The sequence below is a fragment of the Bos taurus genome, chromosome 19, assembly GCF_002263795.3.
Source record: "Bos taurus isolate L1 Dominette 01449 registration number 42190680 breed Hereford chromosome 19, ARS-UCD2.0, whole genome shotgun sequence".
Classification (NCBI taxonomy): Eukaryota; Metazoa; Chordata; class Mammalia; order Artiodactyla; family Bovidae; genus Bos; species Bos taurus.
In genome coordinates this window covers 31633495-31656413 of record NC_037346.1, presented here as the reverse complement: position 1 = coordinate 31656413, position 22919 = coordinate 31633495, and positions in this window count along the sequence as shown.

Sequence of the window (22919 nt, the reverse complement as noted above, 5' to 3'; positions counted from 1 at the left end):
CAGAATTTTCCACACAGTCAAAGGCTTTGGCATAGTCAATAAAGCAGAAATAGATGTTTTTCTGGAACTCTCTTGCTTTTTCGAACAGCCAAGGGACTCAGCCATTCATATACAGGTATCTATTCTCTCCCAAACTCCCCTCCCATCCAGGCTGCCACATAACATTGAGCAGATTTCCCTGTGCTATACAGTAGGTCCTTGTTGGTTATCCATTATTTTAAATACAACAGTGTGTACATGTCCACCCCAAACTCTCTAAACTATCCCAGCCCTGCATTCTTCCCCCCGGCAACCATAAGCTCAGTCTCTAAGTCTCTGAGTCTGTTTCTGTTTTGTAAATAAATTCATTACTATACAACTTGAACTGTAAAAGTTTAATTTAGATTTCAACTGATAACATCATTAAACTAGAGAAAAACAAGTTTAGATTTTCCCAAAGGACAGAGTAGGATTCCAAGAGATACTGTAGTATAGATTAGGAAAACAAGTTTTCTGCCATAGAGCTTATAGTAAACAGGAAACGGGAGAGGAGGAAGGCAGCCAGGAGCAGAGAATAAGGAAACATTTTGGAAATGGCACGCTAGAATTGCTGGACCCAGTTCTAATCAGTTTGGTTTTAGTTCCAATGTAAGCACTGAAAGGAAGAGCCCAATAAAATTTCATAATATTTATTTCCTATAGGTATTGGTCTAGAAACATTTCTGAAAATATGTGTATTTTACCATTTTGTGAAAGTTATCTTTCATGTTATAATTTATATCTAGAGGCTTCATGCTTCCCAGGTGGCTCAGTGGTAAAAAATCTGCCTGCAACGCAGAAGACATGGGTTCAATACCTGGGTTGGGAAGATCCCCTGGAGAAGGAAATGGCAACCCACTCCAGTAGTCTTCTCTGGAAAATTCCATGGATATATCACCCTGGTGAGCTACAGTCCGCAGGGTCACAAATAGTCAGACAGGATGGAACACACACACAGGGAAGTTTCCTGTTTTATAATGATATTTGCATATTATTTAAATGTATTTGTTTATTGGAATAATAATATTATATACCATTTGCTACATTGCTATACTAATGAAGACCATGTATTCTTACAGTAGGTAAATATAAGACATTATTGTATAACTGCAGAACCAAAAATAATACAACTATTGTGTTCCAAAGTATATTATACACTATAGAAATGATAACCTTTTGAGATAAATATAAATGATGCTCTTCTGTTAACTCAGCTACTTCTTCCCCTGACACACATACACACGGAGAGGAAAATAATCTTTCATTTACTATGACTTTCTTATGATTTCCAAGTTCCACTGAGTCTATGCCCTGCTAGGATATTTCCTCTGGACAGACCCTGGGTTTAGAAAGACACACAGTGAAACCAATTCTTGATAAGCCTGCATCTCTGTGACCTGAATATCTCCCAGCTGCTCTCTCAAAGAACTGCTCTTCCATGTTCTGGCAGGGAGCAAATGATGGGGGAAGGAGAGGGGGGCAGAAGTGTCACCATCTATGCCCAGCTGGTCCAGATTATCCGACCTCTGAGCTGCATCCGCTGACTACCCCCATATCCCATTATAAATCATCTCCTTGTTGAACATCAGGCCAGACTGGGGTCTGATTCATTGGCTGAATGTTGCTACCTGGCTCCAGGAGAAGCCTGCATCTCGGTCCTGTAATAGTCATCACGCTTTAAGAAACCTTCACATTTTTGAACAGTTACATAGTGTCCTCAGCTGAAGAAAGAGGAAGTCTGGAGTCCATTTCCGGCAACTCTCGGGGAGCTGCTTTCCTCTCCCTGACATTAGCAGAGTTTGTCAGCTTGTTAATCTTTAAGGGGATTTGGGGTTGAAATTTGGGGGTGGGGGTAGACAATATAGTCAAAACTCTTCAAAATGGTTTGAAGAAATAAAGTACATGCCCATGTTTTTTTATGGCTATGATTCCTGCTTGGCCTTAGATTTCAACTTCCAAGTTCATGTGAAAGAAAAACCACAAACTATTGGATAGTGTAAAGCACTATAGTAATAGTCTCCACCTTTTCTCATGATGACTTCCAAGTCTGTTTCCTTAATTCTGAGGTAAAAGAAGCAATCAATAACTGTCATATAAATTATATGCAGACAGAGCATCCGAGCATTACAGAATCTGGGTCTTCTTGGTGGCTAAGTGGTTAAAAAAAAAAAAACAAACCACCTGCCAGTGCAGGAGATGCAGAAGACTCTGGTTCAATCCCTGGGTCAGGAAGATCTCCTGGAGGAGGAAATGGAAACCCACTCCAGTATTCTTCCCTGGGATATCCCATGGACAGAGGAGCCTGGTGCGCTACAGTCCATGGGTTCGCAGAGTCGGACATGACTGAACACGCACACGGAGCATTTGAGCATTACAGAGTCTGGGTCTTTAGAAGGCCAATGTGAGCTGACTAGTTTGCCCTGAACACATTTTTCTCCTTTTTCATTATTTCTCTGTCTGATGCCCAATACTCATTTAAGAAGATTTTGCAGGAAAAGCAGAAACAGGACATGGTTGGACTAACCCCCTTTCATGGAAAACCTTGATTTTGATAAAGTTCTCTAACTTGCAAAGTTTTTTGTCAATCCTAAAGGAAATCAACCCTGAATATTCATTGGAAGGACTGATGCTGAAGCTGAAGCTTCAATACTTTGACCACCTGATGTGAAGAGCTGACTCAATGGAAAAGACCCTGATGCTGGGAAAGATGGAAATCAAAAGGAGAAAAAAGGTGGCAGATGATGAGATGGTTGGATGGGATCATTGACTCAATGGACATGAGTTTGAGCAAACTCCGGGAGATGGTAAAGGACAGGGAGGCCAGGCACGTTGCGGTCCATGCAGTTGCAGAGTCGGACATGACTAAGTGACTGAATGACAACAACTTGCAAAGACCTTATTTGGGATGAGATGAAACAGAGGGGAGGAAAAATTTCCCCCACAGAGACTTGACTCTAGGAGTCATACTTACTAATTACTCTCTGACGAATATATATTTGCCTTCGATGAAACAGTAGAGATGGTCTACATCTGGCAAACTTCACAGGAGGCGTCTGTGTGGCTGGAACAGTAGAATCATTGTTTCTAATATTAAATGGTAGAGAGAGAGAGTCAGGATGACCTCTCCTGGGTTTCTGTAGATATTGTGTCCAAGTCCCTTCCTCCTTGGGGCAAAGAGATAAGCCTTCTAAGAAGTCTCCTCTGTAGATTGTTTTTTTTTTTTTTTTTAGAGAAATGCTATGCTTAGATTGTCATGCCTTTTCCATGAGAGTGCTATTTAAGCTGTTCCCCCAAACCATAGGGCTTCCCTGGTCACCAGGAAATTGAATCTGCCGGCAATGCAACAGACCTGGGTTTTGATACCTGGGTCAGGAAAATTCCCTGGAGAAGGGAATGGCAACCCACTCCAGTATTCTTGCCTGGAGAATCCCATGGACAGACAAGCCTGGCAGGCTACAGTCCATGGAGTCGCAAAGAGTTGGACACAACTGAGTGACTACACTTTCACTTTATTTTCCATGAACCATGGTGGGTGCTGAGGAGTTTAAGAGCCCCTGTGGAATGATAGAGGGGCAAAGAATTCAGATCTCTACTTTGTATTTAAGCTATAGCTGCTGTGCTTTTTGAAAACAATTATTTATTGTTATTATTGATTGTGCTGCATGTGGGCTTTCTCTAGTTGCAGTGAGCAAGGACTACTTACTAGTTATGGTGTGCAGGCTTCTCATCTTGGTGGCTCCTCTAGTTGTGGTACCTGCGCTTAGCTGCTCCAGGGCATGTGGAATCTTCCCAGACCAGGGATAGAACCCATGTCCTCTTCATGGGTTGGCAGGCAGATTCTGAGCCACCTGACCCCCAGGAAAGCCCAGAGTCACCTTGCTTTTGCTTCTTTGACTATCAGCTTCCCACATAAGATCTAGTGTGAAGAGTTCCACTGCTCTTAAGGAAAAAAGAAGGTTGGGGGAGATTTGAAAATCAGGTCTACGACATGACACTTTGCCTTACAGGTCTTTGTTCCATCCTATAGGGGAGCAGTGGCAGTCAACACCAATGTGTGGCATGGGATGAATCTCTAACAGAAACCTCTGTGACTCTGCTTTGAGAAGTCTCTGCAAAGTTTGAAATATGCCAAAGAAAAATGCCAGTGCTCCGCACTATAAGAATTACCAACTTTTAATGAGTCCACTGAAGCAGATAATCAATGAGGCTTCTAAAAGGCAGTTTTCTCCTCCAGGTCTTAGCATCATTACAAGCTCCTGAAGGATGGAAGTTGTTCTGAAAGACTTAAAAAGGATGATATGTACACATACTCCTTTTAAAAAGCTGTTTTTCTATGTTTTTAAAAAATAAAGTTCAAAAATACTGGAAAACTTTCTCTCAACATTTATTCTTTTAGCCTGCCTTTGCTTAACTTTTAAGGAGAGGCAGAAGGTACATAGAACACTAGCAATCAGAACTGTGTTTAAGTCTTAATTCTGCCCCTTATTATCTACATGTTTGAGGATAAGTTGTCTAACCTCTTTACATTTGAAGGCATTTATTAGAAAATATTAATAGAAATATTTGTGCAGCCTACTTCCTATGACTTAAATGCAGAAAACACAGAACTGGTTACAGCAGAGTCTCAGAGGTCTACATTCACGCTTTTTGTTTAATTTGAGGTTTCGATGTACACACTGGCAGTAGCATGGCCTCGTAGCTATGTGAGGTATTCAGAATGTAATTGGTTATCATTTTAATACCTGCACGTGTTGGGTGGTCTGAGATGACGAAAGAATTCAGGCTTCTCACAAGTTCAAAGGTGTTTAGTGGTAGACAGAAAATGAACCCACATAACTTGAGAAGATCTAAAGAAACAGAAAATCAAATGAGGTAATCTGCCTAGGTTCAAGTTGTAGATGTGGATGAGAAGGAAAAAGAATTAGGTCATGCATGAGACATGACTTGAGAAGTCCTGTGTGTGTGAAAACCCCCTTTGAGTTATAGAGTCATTGACGTAATCAGTTACCAATACAAACTAATGCATCCCATCAAAGTTGCTGACAAGATGCAATTAGTGTCCTGGGTAAAATTTTTCTTTTTGCAACCCCAGGCATACTGAGAAAGCAACCCATGTTACACATGGCATAACATAACAGTGTCCTTAATTGCTGGAAAATTGTCCTGAAATCATCTAACACTCACCAGAAATTGCTTGTCAAAATTCACATCAGTTACTTGAAAGGGTAAATATCTTTCTCAGGGGTAAGTATCTCATAACTCCTAGGGGAGTTAGAATTCAGCTTTTAAATGTGGAAGACAAGAAATACCAGGGTTTTTAATATTTGGTGGCTGAGAACTCAATGACTGAGCTTGTTCTTAAAATTTGGTTCATGTTTATGAAAAATTGGCATATTAGAGTGACAATAACTGAAAATTAAAATGTGAATTAGATATTTTAATGTGGTCTCATGACTTTAGTTTTAAATCTTTCCAAGTTTATATCCTCTATTGGGACATTTAAGAGAATTTGAAGTTTGTTATATTTATATTTGCTTATTAGATTTATTAGGAATGGTTTGTTAGACAATCAAAGCACTTAAGAAGGAAATCAAATACATCAAATTTGAATATGCAGTCTAAAATATTTGAAGGAATTGAATTAGCTAAGTTTATAATCGAGACCAAGCATTATGAAAAGAATTCTAAGAGCAAATGTTAAAATTTGCTAAGAGAATAAAGAGAATACCATTTATAAGCAGAATTTAAAAGCATAAGGAAGAACTAGGGTTTTATCTTTGTATTGTATCTAATATTAATTTTAGAAACTAAATAAACTCTGTATAGTCTCTTCTATGCAGAAAAACTACACCCTCAAGTTAATTTAAAAAAATTTAAATGAACAACAATAACTCAAGAAAATGGTTCTGTCAATTGAATGGACTGGATTCAATGGAGTGTGGGTTGAAACCCACTGAATTCTTTTCTCACCACTTTCTATTAAACTTTTCTGTGGAAAAGTTCTTAATCTATTCCTCTCTCTCATCTCACATGACTCTTTTCTGCCACTCTCATAAAAATAAAGAACCAAATCTCTTTAATGAACACATAATTCCCTTTCAGAGTAATTTTAAAACCCCAAATTCCATTCATGCTTAAAACTTTTCTCCTCCCTCAGCCTGGATTGCTTCAGGCCTGGAGCTCAGAACAGAGGGTGGGGTGGAGCGCGGAGTGGGTTTCTTCAGTGGGCCCAGCTCCACCCCTCCCTGCCCTTATTTCCGAGCAGCAGCTCTTGGTTCCTGCAGCATTGGACCCAGAAGGAGGGGACAAGAAGAGGTCCTTCTCTAGAACCTGGATGGCAGAGGTAGGGTATGTCTTGATGCCCTCTACGTGGGGCAGGTTCCATAGTCTGGTTCCCTGGCATAGCATTATTTGTGGGTTTTCCCGAGCCTTCCCTGGGGTTTTCCAGGTGTGCTTTCCCAGGGAGACTTAGGCAGCCTGAGCTTTGTATAACCCAACTCTTCATTGAGAATCCTTCTCTACTGCAAGAAGAAAAGCTATGATAAACCTAGACAGCATATTAAAAAGCAGAGACATCACTTTTTCAACAAAGGTCCATATAGTCAAAGCTATGGTTTTTCCAGTAGTCAGGTATGGATATGAGAGTTGGACCATAAAGAAGTCTGAAAGCCAAAGAATTGATGCTTTTGAATTATGGTGCTGGAGAAGACTCTTGAGAGTCCCCTGGACAGCAAGAAGATCAAACCAGTCAATCCTCAAGGAAAGCAAACCTGAATATTCATTGGAAGTACTGATGTTAAAGCTGAAGCTCCAATACTTTGGCCACCTGATGCAAACAGCTGACTCTTTAGAAAAGACCCTGATGCTGGGGAAGATTGAAGGCAGGAGGAGAAGGGGACGACAGAGGACGAGATGGTGGATGTCATCACTGACTCAGTGGACATGAGTTTGAGCAGGCTCCGGCAGATGCTGAAGGACAGGGGAGCCTAGCGTGCTGCAGTTCATGGGGTCACGAAGAGTCGGGCATGACTTAGCAGCTGAACAACAGCAACAACAATGCAAGATAAGAATATTGTCTTCTTAACCTCCTTATTCATCTTCCCCATCCCACCTATTGAGTTCCATAAACCACATATGTGTTTGTACGTGTGAGATTGACATCATTAACATTCTATTCTAGAGCATTATTCCACAATTTATCCATAAGTTGATTCTAAATATCATAAACCATAAATACTACATATGTGCATGTATTTACATATAGGTATTATGTGAGTGAGTAATAGTCACCCAGTTGTGTCCAACTCGTTGTGATCCCATGGACTGTAGCCTGCCAGGCTCCTATATCCATAGAATTCTCCAGGTAAGAACACTGGACTGGATTACCATTTCCTTCTCCAATATATGTAGAATATTACATATATATTTAACACAGAGGGCATATAATAATGTTTAAGAATCTTGCTTCACCACTTAATAACTTTTTGATCTTAAGCTGCTTAACTTCTTCTCATCTTATTTCTTTACCTCTAAGAAGAGGAAAATGATAGCCATCTCTTGAGGTTGTTGTGGGAGTTATGTAACTAACCCATGGCACATGTTAGTTATTTTTCACTTCTTACCCCAGTCACGTCCAAGTGTTGTATTTCTTTTACTGCATCGATACAACCATCTCTGGACCACATAAAGTGGAACCTTCTTGCATCAAGGTTACATGAATTTCTTTCTCTTATGCTTTAACGATAGCTTTTATTACAATGCCATTTTCAAATTTCATTTCATATTCTGACCACAGATTTCCTGTATAGTTTTCTCCTCGCCTTGCTAGAGTCTCTAAACGCCTTATTTTTGTTGTTGTTGTTGTTGTTCATTTTCAAAAATATAATGTGCCCCATTATATCTTGAAATCATTTCAGCCTTTCTGTTATGTGCACAATGACTGCTCAGAATCCACTTCTCCCTGGGGACACGTGCCAGCCCCTGACCTCCTGCTACGATCCAGACCAGATGCTTTCTAGGCTCCATGGGTACCACTGGGGTCTATCCTTGATTCCTGTATTCCATGATTTCCTCTCCTTGATGTCTTCCTATTTTTGCTGGTGTAAATCCTCAAATAATTTCCTCAGAATGGTAGTACATGCAAGGCAAATTTTCTTACTATTTGCATACCCAGAAACCTTATTATTTGCCACTGTAAAATCACAATAAAACTCTTAGCAGTATCTTTTAATACTAGGATCATTCTAAAGACCATAGGAAACACAAATAACAACCAAAAAAAAAAAAAAAAAGCTAGTCCTACTTAACTTCAACACATCTAAAAGCTACCGTATTCAGCAAAGTGTGATATTTCACTGCTATATTGAAAATGATAACCAACAAGGACCTACTACTGTGTAGCACAGGGAATTCTGTTCAATGTTTCATGGCAGCCTGGACGGGAGGGGACTCTGAGGGAGAATGGACACATGTCTACATATGGCTGAGTCCCTGTGCTATCCAGCTGAAACTATCGCAACACTTAATTTGCTATACCCCAATTTAAAATTAAAAGTTAAAAAAATGTGATATTGGCATAAAAACAAATATTTCAGTGCCTGTGATATCTTCCAAAATCTCAGCCACTCTAGCTTGACACTTCTTTTCATTGAGGCAGACCTGTTCAATTGGTAATTGGGCATGACCATCCCTAGCAAGGCATCTCTAGTAAAACATGTGTTCTAGATTTCAGCAGCCCCATCAGGAGTATGGGTCCAGCCTCTGCAGAGGAAGTTTCTAGCAACCAGGATGCAGTTAATACCTGGCGGTGATGCCGGACACCATGGGCCCTGCTGTGTCTCTTTGTCACACTGCTGCTGCCTTGGTTCAGACATCTTCCTGTCTGGGTCTGGGTGCCAATCCCCCAAATGTCCCACCTGCAGTCCTGTACCCTCCCATCCATTCTGCATGCTGCAGCCATAGTGCTTTGTCTGAAAGATGTATCTAATAAATTCTCTCAACAAATACTGTACATTAAAGCATATATATGGAATCTAGAGAAAGAGTACTGTTGATCATGTTTACAGAGAAGAAATGGAGATGCAGACATAGAGAACAGGTTGGTGGATGTCGTGGGGGAAGGAGAGGGTGGGACCGACTGGGAAAGCAGCGTTGACATATATACACTGCCATGTGTGAGATAGCTAGCTCTTGGGAAGTAGCTGCAAAGCACAAGGAGCTCAGCCTGGTGCTCTGTGATGATGGAGAGGAGTGGAGAAGGGGGAGGAGGGAGGCTGAAGAGGGGTGAGATATATATATATATATATATGCACACATGTATATATGACTGACTCATGATGACGTAGAGCAGAGACCACCACAACATTGTAAAGCAATTATCCTCCAATAAAATAAATAAATCAATAAATTTGTTCCTCCACATAGCCCCTGTCTACATACACACAGACCCCAGATCCCTAGCATGGCTTCGTATGACCTAACGTGCTTGCTCCCTTTTTTTCTTCTTCCCATTGGCTAGGGTTTCTAATATCCTCTCTCGCATTTGGATTCATGCACAGGCTTTCCTGCTCCTGGACTCTTCTTTCTTCTCAGGCTCTCTCCTCTCCATTTCAAGTCTCCATTTGGGCTGCACTTGCTCGAGCCAGATGTCTTGACCCCCTCCCACCCCACCCCCACCAGCAGCTGGGTCACACTCTTCTCCATGTGACCCTACAGTCCCTGCACCGATCCATCTTTCAGTAGCACTTCCCCGCTGTTTCCCCCGGCAGACTGTAAGCGCTTTGAGGGTGGGTACGATGGCCATCTTGCTCACTGGTTTCTAGTACAGAGCAATCACTAGATACTTATTGAAATACTCAGAGAGAACAGGCTTGTGGACACAAGTGGGGAAGGAGAGGGTAGGATGAACTGGGAGAGCAGCATTGACATATATACACTAAACCAAGTAGTGTGAGTCACTCAGTCGTGTCTGACTCTTTGCGACCCCATGGACCATAGCCCACCAGGCTCCTGCATCCGTGGAATTCTCCAGGCAAGAACACTGGACTGGGTTGCCATTTCCTTCTCCAGGGCCTCTTCCCAACCCAGGGATTGAACCCGGGTCTCCCACATTGCAGGCAGGCTCTTTACCATCTGAGCCACCACGGAAGCCCCACCATTGTTAAAATAGTTTGTGGAAAGCTGCTGTATAGCTCAGGGCACTTAGCTCAGTGCTCTGTGATGGCCTAGAGGGATGGGAGGGAGGCCCAAGAGGGCGGAGATGTATGTACAGTTAGAGCTGATTCACACTGTAATATGGCAGAAACCAACGCAACACCGTAAAGCAATCCGTTTTTTAAAATTACTCCATCTAGATCATGAAACTATGCATGCACGTTGTACGGGGGTTAAACTTTTCTGTGTGCTTAATTGAAAAAAAATAAAATCAATAAATAAAATTTAAAAATGAAAGAAAAAGTGTGAAAGGAGATAGTTGTCTTAAATCACCATTTGACCCGTTTCCTGAGCTGTTGATAAGAAGTGTGTCAGTCGCTCAGTCGTGTCCAGCTGTTTGCGACCCCATGGACTGTAGCCCGCCAGGCTCCTCTGTCCATGGGATTCTCCAGGCAAGAATACTGGAGTGGGTTGCCATTTCCTCCTCCAGGGGATCTTCCTGACCCGGGGAGTGAACCCGGCTCTCCTGCAGTGCAGGCGGATTCTTTACCGTTGAGGAGTCTGTGGCATTATGTTCAGGCAGTTCCAAAGCCACTGGGCTGGTTTACCTTACTCTTTCATGAGGCTAAAAGAGGAAACCAGGCTGTTGGCTGCATTTTCTCAATATGCTATTGGAGATGATCTCTTTTTAATGATGGCCAGCTCCATGCCATTTGGAACACTGGATGGGGGAGTCTGAAATCTACAGCCTCGTGGCCTTAGCATGTGTTCTTCGCTGCCCAAACCTCTGGGAAGAAAATGTGCTCATTGCTTCAGAGCAAGGCGCCTCTTTGCCACGGGAAAGCCAAAGGGTGGCCGGTTGCCATGCGCCTGTGCACAGCTCTGTGTGACGATGTTGGCTGTTTGTGTTCAGAGAAGATGGTAAAACCATGAGGCTCCTTGCTGCGCTTGTAACTGATATTCACAGCGGTGAAAGGATTTGAGAGTCCAATAGTGAATTGGCCCTTTTTGGGGAATTTTATGAGAACGCTCACTCCTTCTCAAGCCGCATTTGCATTCCTGCTGAATGGGCTTTTTCGATTTTCCTTGTGAACGTGCATTAAAATCAACAGCCAAAGCAAATACATTTTGGAGATGGCTGTGTACCAGGATAAACACAGTTTGATTTTATTCGAAGATAATGAGATGGGGTGGGTTTTTTCCCCCAGTTTACTTAGGTCATGATTCTGATTCCTTTTATCAAACATACCAGACATTATGAGCATAAATGAGTTCAGGAATCTTGAGTGTAGGGCCCTTGGGACATCAAGCACTTAAAGAAGCATGCTTCCCCTTCTTGCGTCCTTTCTGTAGCCTTTTGTGTGCACGGCTCCTGAGTCTGTGATGCCTTCTTTTGAAAAGCTTCGAACATCACGCAGAACTGCAATGGTGAGTATTGTTGTTCAGTCACTAAGCCTTTGCAACCCCATGGACTGCAGCATGACTCTTTGTAACCCCATGGACTGCAGCACACCACACTCCTTTATCCTTCTCTATCTCCCAGAGTTTGCTCAAATTCATGTCCACTGAGTCGGTAATGATATTTGACCATCTCATCCTCTGCCGCCCCCTTCTCCTTTTGCCTTCAGTTTTCCCCAGCATTGGGGTCTTTTCCATTGAGTCAACTCTTTGTACAGTTGGCCAAAGTACTGAAGCTTCAGCTTCAGCATCAGTCCTTCCAATGAGTCTTCAGGGTTGATTTCCTTTAGGATTGACTGATTTGGTCTCCTTGCTATCCGAGGGACTCTCAATAGTCTTCCCCAGCACCACAATGGTGACTAGGTTGAGAGCTAAAAAGGATACTTCTCTTATAGACCCAAGAATGAAAAGGAATGAGAGAGCCATATGAGATGTAACTACAGTGCCATGAGATGATTTGGTGCATGGGTGTGTCTTAACTTGGCCATGGAAGTTTGAGGCTGGTCTTTTAGCAAGAAGCTGATTTAATGCAAAGGGGTTTGTTGGTTTAAAGTAGCCAGTTTGAAGCTCATTCAACAGCAGACAGGACTCACTATATCAGAGCAAACTTTAAATTTTATCCTTAAAGAAAAATCTAAAGCAAGGGAAGAATTAAGTCCTTATAAATAATTATCTTTTCATTAACATATGGCTGTTACAGTCTCAGAGAAGTTCATAAGCATGAACTTCTCTCTTTTACTGGCCAGAGCAAAAATGGAGGCACAGGACTTTCCTGGTAGTTGAGTGGGTAAGAATACAGCTGCCAGTGCTGGAGACACAGGTTCAGTCCCTGGGCTGGGAAGATTCCACATGCCACAGAGCAACTAAGGCCATGCACCTCAGCTATTGAGACCTGTGTTCTAGAGTCCAGGAACCACGACTTCTGAGTTTATGTGCTACAACCACTGAAACCTGTGCGCCCTAGAGCCTGTGCTCTGCAACAAGAGAAGCACTGAAATGAGAAGCCCTGAACCACGACTAAGAGTAGCCCCTGCTCGCTGCAACTAGAGAAGAGCCCATGCAGCAAGGGAGACCCAGCACAGCCAAAACTAAATAGATAGATGAAATAAAGGGGGGAATGAATGCCTGTGCTTTTTACTCTTCTTAGCCTCCCGTGTGAGGTTGCTGCTGTTGCTGCTGCTAAGTCACTTCAGTCATGTCCGACTCTGTGCGACCCGATAGACAGCAGCCCACCAGGCTCCCCTGTCCCTGGGATTCTCCAGGCAAGAATACTGGAGTGGGTTGCCATTTCCTTCTCCAATCCATGCATGCATGCTAAGTCACTTCAGTTGTGTCTGACTCTGTGTGACCCCGTGGACAGCAGCCCACCAGGCTCCTCTGTCCACAGGATTCTCCAGGCAAGAATACTGGAGTGGGTTGCCATTTCCTTCTCCACTTGTGAGGTTGGAAAGAGTTATTTACATTTTGCATTTAGGGAGCTAGATACAAGCAAAAATAAATAGCAGGTGAAACACCCTCTGTGGCAAACATGATAGACTTTGGTCATTAATTGGACATAGAGTATGAAGAACTGGGAAGAGGGAAATATGACTGTCAGGTTTCACGCATCTGTGGCTTCTTTGAAATAGAGAAGGAGGGTATAAAAAAAATGAGTTTTGTTTTAAATACATGGAGTTTGAAGTAGGATGGACCATCCAAGTGGAGAGAACGGAGCTTCCTGTAGAGAATGGAGCTTCTGCTTCAGAGAAAGTGATGATGTAACCTTGTCAAGAAGCAAACCAAAGACAAAATTTGGACAATGACCAGTCAGGGAACAGGAGGAGGAAAAGAGTCATGAGAAGCATGAAAGGGTTATTTCATTTGAGGTTACCTAGTGTTGCCTGGAAAATCCCATGGACAGAGGAGCCTGGAAGGCTGCAGTCCATGGGGTCACTAAGAGTCGGACACGACTGAGTGATGTCACTTTCCCTTTTCACTTTCATGCATTGGAGAAGGAAATGGCAACCCACTCCAGTGTTCTTGCCTAGAGAATCCCAGGGACAGGGGAGCCTGGTGGGCTGCCATCTATGGGGTCGCACAGAGTTGGACACGACTGAAGCAACTTAGCAGCAGCAGCAGCAGCAGTGTTCATCAATCAGACTTTAGGTTTCCATACTCATGTTTCAGGAGAGAAAACTATGGCAATGCCTGAAAGAATCTAAAACTTCGTGATGCTTCTCCAAAAACATAATGCATCTGATACTGAAAGACATTGAGATATAGAAGTAGAAATACATAGGTATTTCAATACATGTGGAGGAGACAAGATAAATATTTTGATAAGTTAAACTACAATCAGATCAGATCAGATCAGTCACTCAGTTGTGTCTGACTCTTTGTGACCCCATGAATCGCAGCACGCCAGGCCTCCCTGTCCATCACCAACTCCGGGAGTTCACTCAAACTCACGTCCATCGAGTCAGTGATGCCATCCAGCCATCTCATCCTCTGTCGTCTCTTTTTCCTCCTGCCCCCAATCCCTCCCAGCATCAGACTCTTTTCCAATGAGTCAACTCTTCACATGAGGTGGCCAAAGTACTGGAGTTTCAGCTTTAACATCATTCCTTCCAAAGAACACCCAGGGCTGATCTCCTTTAGAATGGACTGGTTGGATCTCCTTGCAGTCCAAGGGACTCTCAAGAGTATTCTTCTAGTTTACGTACCACTTAATTGAGCATTTTCGATCCTATAATTTAGCTCATTTTCATGTCTTAGATCAACCTTCTCTTGCCACCTGAATTGAAGATAACGTGTGGTCTTCATGTCTTATTCCTTCTGCAGGATGACTGCACAGTAGTGAACTGGGAACACAGTCATTCACTCAGATACCTTTCTTTACTGAGAACACTTATTGTGCTTGACACAAAATAAATGTCGCACATAAAACGCTCTTACAGCCAGTCACAAATGACCACATATTATGTAATTCTGTTTATGCAAAATACTCAGACTGGGCAAATCTAGAGACAGAAAGTAGTCCAGTGATTGCCTAGGGTTTGGAGAAGAGTGAGTTGGGGTTTGATGGTTTCAGAGCTAAAGAATATGGACGGTCCTTGCGGGGGTGATAAAAATTTTTGAAAATTATATCGATGGTTGCACAACTCTGTGGGTATAATAAAAAACCATCAGATTGTATACTTCAAGGGATTAGTCATTTAATTCATTAATTATGTCTCAATATAGCTCCTACCAACAAAATGCTGTTATTTAGTATATTCTCTCATGAGGAAAATATTGTATTCAGATGCAATAAAGGGTGGAAAGTGCAATGTTGCAGTGTGTTTGAAGAACTCTGGATACAAAGAAAGAGTATTTTGTTCACGATGCCATTTGTAGGGATATAGATGGACTTAGAGATTGTTATATTGGGTGAAGTAAGTCGGACAGAGAAAGGCAACTATTATAGGATACCACTTATATGTGGAATCTAGAAAAAAATGGTACAAATGAACTTGTTTACAAAACAGAAATAGAATCACCAATGTAGGGAGAAAAAAAAAAAACAACTTTATATTTACCAAGGGGGAAAGGGGCAGAGGGATAAACTGGGAGATTGGGATTGACATATACACAGTACTATATATAGAATAAATAACTGATAAGAGCCTACTATACAGCACAGGGAACTCTACTCAATATTGTGCAATGACTTACGTGGGAAAAGAATCTAAAAAAGAGTGGATATGTGTGTATATATATAAACGATTCACTATACTGTACACCTGAAACTAATACAATGTTGTAAATCAACAATACTCCGATAAAAACTGAAAAAAAGTAAAACAAGACTAACCCTGATGCTTGCAGCTTGAGGGAGAAAGAAAAGGTTTCAGGGAAGCTATTGGAATAACTATTGGCTAAGCGGTTGATGGATGGATTGATGATTCGCTGTGCCTACAGCTAGCTCTCAGCACCACAGTGCCTCCAGCCTCAACAGCTCTTGGCTTTCTCTGAGTTGGATATTATTAATTCATGAAACCAAGTCCTGCTGGCATGAGAAAGGAGACTGCCTTCTAGCCGCCCGGAGTTCCCCGAAACATTTGCTTCACGTTCAAACCGAAACCCAGAAGAACAGGAAATCAAGCTCTGACATGTGGGCCTTTGGTCCACTGGCCAGAGCTTTCTTTCCTTCAAAGATTAATGAAGCACAAAGATGCCAGCTCTTTCCTTTCAACTCCCCACAATAATCGACTCTCAGGAGCCTGCCAGTTTAATATTGCTTCACTTCAATGCTCAGGAACAGTCCCAACTGGAAAAGGCCAGGAAAACTTGATCCAAAGGTTTTTATGAAGAGCAGCTTAACTACCCCTCTAGAACATTCCATAAGCAATATTACAAGCGTTCTTTTCTTTTTATATCTAGGGATGGGGAGAAGGTTGGGGGAAGGGCATCGTAATCGTGAGTCAAATTTCAAAGTCCGTACGTTGAACCTCTGAGAGGCCCTGGATATTTTCTAAATTAATTGACCATCAAATTCTTACCCTCTACATCTGTATTACATTAGGGATCATAAAACTATTTGGGTTTTTTTGCTACTTAAAGGAAAGATTGTGTGGGCATAATACTTTGAGAGGGCCTGTTCCTTTTCAAAAATTATTTTGAATTCACAAGAAGAAACAAGATTATCTTTTGTGTTTATGCATCAATATTCCCCTCCAAAGAGCTCAAAGGACTTTGCATAGTTTTGTGGGTCTTGATAAGGAAAGAACGAAGACAGACTTCTGCGCTAGGAGCTGATTCTCAAAGAGCACTTGAATTTCCTGCTAAGTCTTTCTGTGTTCTCTGACGTTTCATTTGATAAATTTTGTAAGAGAGGTACATTCCTTTAGCCCATTTATTAATACTGGTCACTTAACTCATTCAACAAATACTCACTGAGGATTGTACCAGCCCCTACAGAGATGCTGAGAGTACCAAGAGAAGAAGAGGAGCCTCTGCTCTCAGAGGGTTTACAGGCTGGTGAGAGAAACAGGCAATCTAGAAGTAAATAAATAAGGAGAGAGAAACACTGTGATAGGAGACTGAACAGGAGGTAAGAGGGGACTTCCCTGGTGGTCCAGGGTTAAGAATCTACCTTCTGATGAAGGGGATGCAGGTTTGATCCCAGGTCGGGAATCTAAGAACCCACATGATGAACGAAGATCTTCCTTAGACAGAATATGTCTTGCAGCTCTTTTAGATGTGACCTCCTGTTACTATAGGGCTTCCCAGGTGGCTCAGTGGTAAAGAATCTGCCTTCCAAGCAGGAGATGTGGGTACCATCCCTGGGTCAGGAAAATCCCCTGGAGAAGGAAATGGCAACCCACTCAAGCAGTCTTGCCTGGAAAATCCCATGGACAGAGGAGCCTGAAGGGTTACAATCCATGGAGTTGCAAAGAGTCAGACACAACTGAGCGACTGAGCACACCATACGTTTGTATTGGCAAAAGGCCACTTTAGTATCGAAGCCTTGTTTCAAGTTTGGAAAGCCACCAGTCCATTCTCCTGAGTCGGGCAAGAACTACTCCAAGGTTACATCCCTCTCTCTGTATTAGACAAACCCCGTGCAATGCTATCTCTGAATCTGCCTTCCTGAGTTCAGGGGTCTGTAGGTTGAATTCCTAGGGGAACTGTCTTTGACTAACGATGATGCTAAATCTAGCTCTGGGCCAGTGTATGTGAAGTAAGTGAGAAGCTGAAAGGTCAGGAAGGAAATGTCAGATTGGAAATGCCCTGGAAAGCCTTTGGAGTCATGCTCTCTCTTTATTGTGGTATCAGCCTATGGCTGTTTTCCCATCTTTCTTCATTGTGCTCTGTTTGGCCACAGGAACACGCCCTGTGGAGGCAGACTGGACCACAAGCTCAGTTCCCACAACAGCATCCCCTCTGTGAAGCATCCAGACCTAGAGGCCAAGGAGCCAGGCTGAGGGCTTTCAGCAAGAGTCCCAAAAGTTCTGGTTGTTGTTTTGTCGCTCAGTTCTGTCCGACTCTTTGCAACCCCATGGATTGCCGGGCTTCTCTGTCCATGGGATTTTCCAGGCAAGAATACTGGAGCCAGTTGCCATTTCCTTCTCTAGGGGATCTTCAACCCAGGGATTGAACCTACTTTTCCTGCATTGGCAGGTGGATTCTTTACCACTGAGCTACCAGAGAAGCCCCCCCAAAGTTCTGCTCCTCCTCAAATTAAAGCATCCTGAGAAAGCCAGACAAAGCAAACAAAATTAGGTATTAATCATCCCATTGTTCATATTTCTTCTACTTTCTACAAACATTTTTTTTCTCATTCCAGAAGTAAAATCTATTTCTTATTGAAAACCTCAGAAAATGCAGAAAGATAAAAAAGATGCAAGTAAAAATCAACTGTGATCCCTGTTATACTTAAACAGTTCAGTAAAAATCTCTTCAGTCATTTTTATTTAACCATCTGTTAATTTTTTCACAGAAATGCATATTTTTACAAAAATATGTTTATATATGTATATAGGCTTCCCAGCTTGTGCTAGTGGTAAAGAATCTGCCTGCAACGCAGGAGACATAAGAGATACAAGTTCAATTCCCGGGTGGAGAAGATGCCCTTGAGGAGGGATGGCAACCCACTCCAGTATTCTTGCCTGGAGAATCCCATGGACAGAGGAGCCTGGGGGGCTACAGTCCATGGGGTTGCAAAGAGTTGGACACGAGTGAAGCAACTTAACACACATATATGTATACATATATGTATATAGCACACATATATGTACATGTGTATACATACATAGATCACAAAAAGTTTACCACATTACCTATATGGTATCCATTTCTCATTTTTCCAATATATTTTCTTAGCTATTTATGAGTCCTTTGCATATTAAGAGGTTGAATCCTTTCTTAGTTATGTATGTTGCAACATTTTTCCAAGTTTTAATTAGTTTATTACTTTTTACATACAAATGTTTTTAATATGGATGTAGTTAAATCTACTGTATTTTCCTTTATGATTGACACTGTTAATATTGTCCACAGAAAACTCTTCAGCCACCCGAGATTATGTAAATAACCACCTGTCTTTTCATATTAAACTTGTATTGTTTTCTTTCCTAGGTCTAAATCATTAACTTCTCTGGAATTTATGCTGGTAAAAGAAGTGAAGAAAGCTCCGGCTTTGTGTTTTTCAAATTGGTGAGCCAATTACTTCAATACCATTATTGGCAAATCCATTCCTTCCCCACTGAATTAAACACCACCTTTATGATGTAATAATTTTCCCATTCTCAATATCTGTTTCTGCCCCATCCATCAGTCTGTCTGCAAACACGTTATCTCACGCTTTTAATGAATGTCTTCTAACTGACGTGGAAAGACCCTCTTAATTACTCATTCTTAGTTATTTCTGAGCGTTTATTGTTTCAATTTAAGAATCACGTTGGAAATTCCAAGTAAAATCCCTAAAATCCCCTTGGGATCTTTCTGGAAATAGTTGGACTCTGAGCTGGAGGCAGACACAGTTTTGGGACTCATGTTCTTTCTTTTCCTCTCCCTCTCTGATGTTTCTTCATTCTTTCAATCCAAGAACAGGGTGTATCTTTCCATCTGTTTGCATCATCTTCAATTTCTTTCATCAGCATCTTCATCAGAGTATTGGTCTTTTGTCTCCTTAGGTAGGTTTATTACTGGGTACTTTATTCTTTTTGGTGCTATGGTACATGGGATTGTTTCTTGAATTTCTCTTCCTAATCTTTCATTGTTAGTGTAGAGACATGCAACAGATTTCTGTGTATTAATTTTTAACTTGCAACTTTAGCAAATTCCTTGATGAGCTCTAGTAGTTTTCTAGTAGTGTCTTTACGATCTATGCATAGCATCATGTCATCGGCAAACAGGGACAGTTTTAACTTCTCCTTTTCCAATTCGGATTGCCTTTTTTTTTTTTTTTCTTCTCTGATTGCAGTGGCTAGGACTTCTAAAATTCTGTTAATCTTCATCCTCTTTGGCTTCCCTCTTCTGTTCTTGCTTTAGTAGTTACTCCCTGTGGCCATCCTGGTTTCACAACATTTTTGTTCTCTCATTGCAGATTCTGGTCCAGATTTTTTTTTTTTTTTTTTTTTTTAGCATTTCTCAGTTGTCTTTTCTATTTGTCTATATTGTCCCTCTTTGTATCCAGTGCCTTCCCTGTTCTAATCACCTGGGGGAGGTGGGGAGGAATGAAGGAGTGATCTGAATAACAGAGTCAGGACTTCCCCAGGGCCCAGTGGTTAAGAATCTCCCTGCCAATGCAAGGGACACTGGTTCAATTCCTGGTCTAGGAAGATTCCACGTGCTGGGGAGCAACTAAGCCCACGCATCACAACCACTGAGCCTACGCCCTAGACCCTATGTGCTGCAGCAAGAGAAATCCCTCATGCAGCACTGAAGACCCACCACAGCCCAAAATAAATAATTTAAAATAAATAATTTTCAGGGTGGATGGGTGAGTTTTCTCTGGCGGGGTGTGGGCATTAGAGATGTTCAGTCAGGCACTTGCCTGGACGAGCTCATAAATGTAAGCAGAATAAGTAGCACATAGTTTTAACTTTGTAGGTATAATTTGTAGATATCTAAAGGAGATCAGCCATGGGTGTTCTTTGGAAGGGATGATGCTAAAGTTGAAACTCCAGTACTTTGGCCATGTCATGCAAAGAGTTGACTCATTGGAAAAGACTCTGATGCTGGGAGGGATTGGGGGCAAGAGGAGAAGGGGATGACAGAGGATGAGATGGCTGGATGGCATCACTGACTCGGACGTGAGTCTGAGTGAACTCCGGGAGTTGGTGATGGACAGGGAGGCCTGGTGTGCTGCGATTCATGGTGTCACAAAGAGTTGGACACAACTGAGCGACTGAACTGAACTGAACTGAATTTGTAAGTATAACTACAAATTTTAAACATATAAAAGTTAAATTATATGTATATTTATAATAACATTTACTGAGTCCTTAGAAACAGCCCTGCATGGTGCTAACTGCTTTGTAACCATTATCTTATTATTAATAAATTGTCCTCAGTGGTAAGTTAAACACTCTCATCATTCTACAGCTGGGAGAACTGAGACTCAGAGGAAAAAAAATTTTTTTAAACATACTTAAACTCACAAGCTTAGTGTCAAAACCAGAAATTGAACCATGCTCCTTATCTCCAAAGGGCGGAGTTTTCGATATACTGCTCAGAGAACTAACAGGGTTTACCTGTGGTCCACATAATTGGGACTGATGGAATTTTCCTAGAATAGAGTCTAGTGTTTAAAAGCCTACATAACAACTTCCCTGGCGGTCCAGTGACTAAATCCCCACACTCCCAAGGCAGGGGACCTGGGTTCATTCCCTGGTCAGGGAACTAGATCCCACGTGCTGCAACTAAGATTTGGCTTGGTCAAGCAGATAGATATTTTAAAAAATAAAATTTTAAAAAAGCACACATAGGCTTCAGAATCTGACCTTTAAATCCTGACACTGCTGTTTACCTTGCTGTGTGTCCTCGGGCAAGGCACTTAAGCTAAGATTCACTTTTTCAGCTATAAAATGAAAAATTTAAAACGTAATTAAAATGCAAAAATCTATGTCAGGAGTAATTATAAGAATTAAATGAGATAATTCATATAAAAAACCACAGTGCACTATCACAGAGCAAATTCAATAAATAGTAGCTTGCGTATCATATTTTTCAGTATTTCCCCAAATTTCTCAATAAGTATACATTTCACCTCTAGGTAAGTGGAGGGTGAGGGGAGAAGTTAGTTTTCGTATCTATAATAACGAATAAATACAAGTTGAGGCAATATTGAATTACATCGAGCCATTTTCCAATTTCCCTGATGATAAATGCTGTGCATGTTTAAGAAAGCTAACAAGATTTTTATTTGTAGTTGAAGGTCCAGAAGTTCAACAGCAGAACTTTTTAGCTTCTGGGAAAAGCCTAACAGAGCTGGAAGGAAACTGCTTCTTCTCCCTCTCTGCTTTTACTCATTTGCTTAGCCAGGCACTCTCTGCATCCTGACCACTGTTCTATATTCTGTAAATGTCCTTTATGATGGTGTTTTTTTAGAAGGAAATATTGAACTACCAGATTCAGAATCCTTTCCTCTAAATGCAGATTCCTGGGACTTCCCTGGTGGTTAAGAATCCGCCTTCCAATGCAAGGGGTGTGGGTTCGATCCCTGGTCAGGGAATTAAGATCCCACATGCCTCGGGGCAACCAAGCCCAGGTGCTGCAACTACGGACCCTGGAGCCCATGAGCCACAACTAGAGAGAAACGCATCTTGCAATGAAAGATTCTACGTATTGCAACCGAGACCCAACAATAGCCAAATAAATAATAATAAAACTAAAAAGGATATGTTTTTAAAAAGAAGATGAAGAAAGAAAAAAAAAAGCATGGTGTAATGACATGCGTAATATATAAAAAAATAAAATAAATGCAGATCTCTGAGCCCCAGCTCTCACCGACTGAGTCAGAATCTCAGCAGATATGTCCCAGAAAACTTTAAAAACAAACAAACAAATACCCCTGAGGACTGTATGCCCACTGGCACCGAGAATCACTACTCCAGGAGACGTGAAATTGAGGGAAGAAAATGGGAGGTGGGTTTTAAGTCCAGTTCTTCCTTATGTCCAATATTCTTGCCTGGAGAATCCCCATGGACAGAGGAACCTGGCAGGCTACAGTCCACGAGATCACAAAGAGTCAGACATGACTGACGACTAAGCACAGCACAGCACTGCCTTAACTAGTTGTGTGTCCTTGAAAAGTCCTTCAACTCAGCCCAGTAGCTTTGTCACCTGTCTGATGAATCCAAAGCCTTCTGATATCATTGTTTCCATCCATGTGAAAATGTATGGTACAAAGAGTAGTGGGCAAATGTTTCATGGGGAATATGGAACTTAATCAAGTATCTGAATTTTTTTTAAAGGGAGAACTTACTTGTCAATGTTTATTGAGTGTTTCAGACATCAATGAGCATGGGTTAGAAGGATAATGAGTATTCCTAACCAGAACCACTGATCTCTTGTTGGAAAGTAGCTAAAGGAAAATTATGGACAAAGAATACAGACAGCCTTGAATGTCAAGATACAAACCTGATTTGTGTAAGTGAGTCATCCATCGTCATTGACAGCTGATGTGTGGGGCAGTGATATAATGAAGTGACATTTTGGATGTCCAGAAAAATAAAAGCCTTTTGGCAGATCAGGGAAGTTAGGAGATTCCTAGGAATCCCTGGATAAATGGGAGTAAAATGGAACACATCAGGACTCAGAAGTGA